Source organism: Lemur catta, chromosome X (assembly GCF_020740605.2).
Source record: "Lemur catta isolate mLemCat1 chromosome X, mLemCat1.pri, whole genome shotgun sequence".
Classification (NCBI taxonomy): Eukaryota; Metazoa; Chordata; class Mammalia; order Primates; family Lemuridae; genus Lemur; species Lemur catta.
The window spans coordinates 13,247,273-13,251,841 of record NC_059155.1 but is presented as its reverse complement, the minus strand read 5'-3'; the positions used below and the strand labels follow the sequence as shown (position 1 = coordinate 13,251,841).

The 4,569-nt window shown below is 40.9% G+C and overlaps 1 pseudogene; it reads right to left on the bottom strand.

Moving 5' to 3' along the window:
* Positions 1 to 521: 521 nt before the first annotated feature.
* Positions 522 to 3,762, bottom strand: LOC123628158 (annotated as a pseudogene).
* Between the last annotated feature and the right edge of the window lie 807 nt (positions 3,763 to 4,569).

Genomic DNA, 4,569 nt, shown 5'->3' with positions numbered 1-4,569 from the left:
CTAGAGCTGCCAAGTACACTGTAGAAGTTACTAATGCTCCCATGGCCTTTAGCCCCCACCTACACCCCAAATTCTGTATGCCATAGATGATGAACCTGACCTTATTCCTCCCACCCACCATTTGAGCTTTATGGGGAGGGAATTCATTTCTTTATGCTTCATAGTAAGTGGCATTTAGTTGTGTAGGTGTCCTCTTGGTTAACATGTAACAATCCCCTGAAGTCTTTCTACTCTTTATTTCTTTACTTTCAGTTGAGTGAACCTTCTTAGTAAGGAAGAGTCAATGGTATTTTTTGTTGTTGTTGTGGTTTTTTTTTTTTTTTTGTAGAAACAAGGTCCTGCTTTTGCTGAGGCTGGTCTTGAACTCCTGGCCTCAAGCAGCAATCCTCTTGCCTCGGCCTCCCAAAGTGTGGGGATTATAGGCGTGAACCACTGCTCCTGGCCATTTTTTAAAAGTATAATTTCCATTTTATTTTTTTTCCAAAGGATAGTTTTTCTTCAGTCCTCAAGGGCTCAACTCTTTACATGAGTGTTGGTGGAGGTCGTGGGGCAGCACCCTCAGGTCTAAATCAGGGTGGCGGTGTTCGGTGCTTGCAGGCTTCCCGAGAATGATTCTTGACTACCTTGCTGTGAATGGCACAACTCACACAGTAATGTAGCTTCACATACAGCTTGGGAAGCACATAGGCATCGAAGACACTGACTTCAGAAATGTCCCCGACAGCTGCGGTGTCCACTATGTTTCGAATGATGAACTTCTTTATAGCTTGGTCTTTAAGCACGCGTTGGGCACAGTTCGTGCAGCGAATAGGCTGTACGTGGCCATGGCCCTTTTTGGCACAACTGTTGTTCCTTCTTTTCTTTGTCGTCTTGGAAGCCAGGATGCGAAAGGGCAAGTCAATGGTTTTAATAATCCGTTTTCTCTTCTCTGTCACACACACACACACACACACACACACACACACACACAAACACACACCTCTTTTTTGTCCGAACATTCTAAAATTCTGTGAGAGTTGATCCAGACCAAAGTGGCCTAAATGCAGGGTGAACCCTTTAGATAGGATAACTATGGTAGAAAAAGTTCCTAAACCTTATTTGACTTCTAGAGGAAATTTAAGGATCTCTTAAGCCATTCTTGGACTCAGGGATTTGAGATGAGTATACTTAGTGATCTAAAAAATAATTGCTGGATAGCAGAGGCTAACCGCCTTGCTACTTGGATGTAGAGAGAAAATATTTATTGTACTCAACACTTGTATAATGATTTACAGTTTTAATTGTGTTTTAACATTGTCTCATTAAACCCTACAACTTGTGAGGTGAGAGTTGATGATATTCCCACGAGGAAACTAAAGTTAGAAGATTCAATAACTTTCTCAAATGTATTATTCCAAACTATTTCAACTGAAAGGATAACTTTAGCACAAAAGGGAATTTATTTGTTCATATGACTGCATGGTACCCGGCAGAATTGAAGGGAGAAATAGCTGCCAGGAACCAGGGCTTCAGAGATTGGAATATGGACTCAAAATTGCCAGAATGTTCTCTCCACTCATCTTTATTTCTCCTTGTCTCTGCTTGGATTCATCCTGTAGACAGGCTTTCTCTCTATGGTGAGAAAGATGGCGGGTAGTAGCCCACTCATATACACTTACAACTCATGATCAAAGTGAAGGCTACCTTTACTTCAGATGCTTTGGGGGTAAGTACTCCAATTTGCTTAGCTTAGGTCATGTGACCTCTCCTTTAAAACAATCACTTTTCTGGGAGATGCAGTGCTGTGGTTGGGCCAGACCTACATCATGTGCTCAGCCTTCCAGTCAGCTCTGGGTGGGGGCGCTGTGATTGCCACCTTCACCAGGAAGAAAAAGAATGGGGCAAGGGCTCTCCAAAGGGAAGAAGATGATGCCACTGGGAAAAGAAGAATGGAAAAGTGGGGGTGGGTGGGTAAGACAAAAATAACAACTACTGCAGCCCACTACACTGAAGTTCTGGAAAGGCCTGGTAGCTCTTTCCAAAACACCATACCAAGAGAGAGTGAGGAGAAATAAACTGGTTGGACACACAGGAGTGTTTAAGGAATTTTAGGGGGTTATTTTAGAGCTCTTAGTCATTATTTTTGAGAAGTCACGAAGAGCTAGACCTGGAGAAATGAAAAGTCTGCATACAACTCATAATTGAAAAATGGAAAATTGTCTTGATAAGAGTGATGTTTGGAAAACTAAGAGAGCAGCAGTTCTCAAACATTTTGGTCTAAGGAGACCTTTACTCTTAAAAAATTATTGGGGGCCCCAAAAATCTTTTGTTTATGTGTTATAGCTATCTATATTTATCAAGTTGGAAATTAAAACTAAGAAATTTTCAAATATTTATGAGATGATTTAAAAATAAAAATAATCTACTGTATATTAAAATAGCTTTTTAGGCTGGGCACCGTGTCTCACTCCTGTAATCCTAGCACTGTGGGAGGCCAAGGCGAGAGGATCACTTGAGGTCAGGAGTTCGAGACCAGCCTCAGCAAGAGCAAGAGCATCTCTACTAAAAATAGAAAAATTAGCCGGGCATGGTGGTGCATGCCTGTAGTCCCAGCTACTCAAGAGGCTGAGGCAGGAGGATCACTTGGGCCCAGGAGTTTGAGGTTGCTGTGAGCTAAGCTGATGCCACGGCACTCTAGCCCAGGTGACAGAGTGAGACTCTATCTCAAAAAAAAAAAAGAAAAGAAAAAAATAGCATTTTAATGAAAGACAGTTATAATTTCTACCTCTCCATCACTGACATTTATAAGCAAAATGGCATTTCTTTTTCTGCTAGTGCATGGTGGTAAAGAATACAATGACTAGTAGCATAATTTGGTGCTCCTGCCTTGATCCATGCTACAGCACCAGCAGTTTTAGCATTGTTGCTTTTTCACCATCAGTACAAATGTCAACACTCTGGAAAAGGCAAGTAATATTTTAGTGTTATTATAGAAAACAATGTTGACCTCTCCAACCCCCTAAAAGGGTCATAGCAACCCCCAGGCATTTGTGGACTATATGTTGAGAACAAGAACTGCTGCACTGGAGATCATCATATAATCCATTTACCTATCAAGAGTAACATCAAGTACTGGATAGTAATCAGCCCAGCTTTATATAAAGTAAATCATTCCATGACATTTTAATTTCCTACTTTGATAGAAAAACAGGCCAAGGAGTTAAGAGTCAAATAGTGTCATTGTAATAAAATCACTCTGAAACTGTTTAAAAGTCTTGTTAGGTTTTCACAGCCATCAACATCAAAAATAATTTGTTAATTTTGCAATTCCCTGCAATTAATCCCTGCTTCTTCTAGGGCTCTAAAATGTAAACTAGAATACATTGAAAGAGTTCACCACCGGAATAAATATGTAAGAAAAGCAGGTAGCAAAATAAAAAAACAAGATCACATTTAAACAATTGAATTAGTATGTGAAATACTCAGATCTGGTTTATTGTCACAGTCTTGTCCATAATACCATCTTCAATAGATAGCAGGTCATAAAGACTTGTCAATATGGGCAGCATGAGGCGCCACATCTGTCTGGGAGCCCACACCCACAAAACAGACTGTCAGTGGCTCATTGTTAATCTGGAAGCGATATCTGATACGTGGTTTCACAGGCTGAGTCCCAGGGATAGTATATCAAATCCACTCATGATTCCAACAAAGATGTTGATACAGTGAGTAGTACGTTTGTATGTAGTCTAATGTGCGTACCTGGTTAAATTGGGACTGCATCCTGGGAACATGCCAGGTATTTTTTTTAACACATCAGGCTGCTGTACAGTTTTAGGGCATAGAACTTCTAGAGGCAGGCTTTGTAATTATAGATTTGAGTGTTTATTTGCTTACTGTCTGTCTTTCTTATTCACTATGGTAACCACAGACCTTATGTAGAATAGTGTTCAGTAAATATTTGTTGAATAAATAAAGAACTGATTGCTACCATGGTCCTTCATGGTCTGATCCTGTACTTATCTTTCCAGCCCTATCTCCCACCATGCTCCATCTGGCTCTCTGCACTCCAATCATAATGACCTTATTTTCATCCCTTGAATGCACCATACTTTTTACTGTCAAAGGGCCTATGCTGCTCCTTCTCCTTGGACTGGTCCCCTACCCTATTGCCTAATAGGGTAACTCATCTGTCAGATCTCAGCTCAAGTTTTAGGTTCAGGTTCCTTGGGGAAGCTGACCATGAGCTCCATGACTAGAGCAAGTGCCCTCTTATTAGCTTTCATAGGACCTAGTATAGGTGCACCTAGTATAGGTGCAGTTTCACATTTGTTTGTGTGATTATTTGACTGACGCTTGTCCCTATTCCCACCTGACCAGATTCTAAGTTACATGAAGGCAGGGATTAGGTCGGTTTTCATTCTACATTATAGATCACAGTACAATGCCTGGGGCATGGTAAGTGCTTCACAGTTATATGTTAAATGAAGGAGAGAATAAATGGAGTCTGCTGCTCCCTTGTCATCTAAGGCATCTACTATCATTTAGGATGGGAGGGGAGAGACATTGGAGGAGGCACTGCTTATTCTT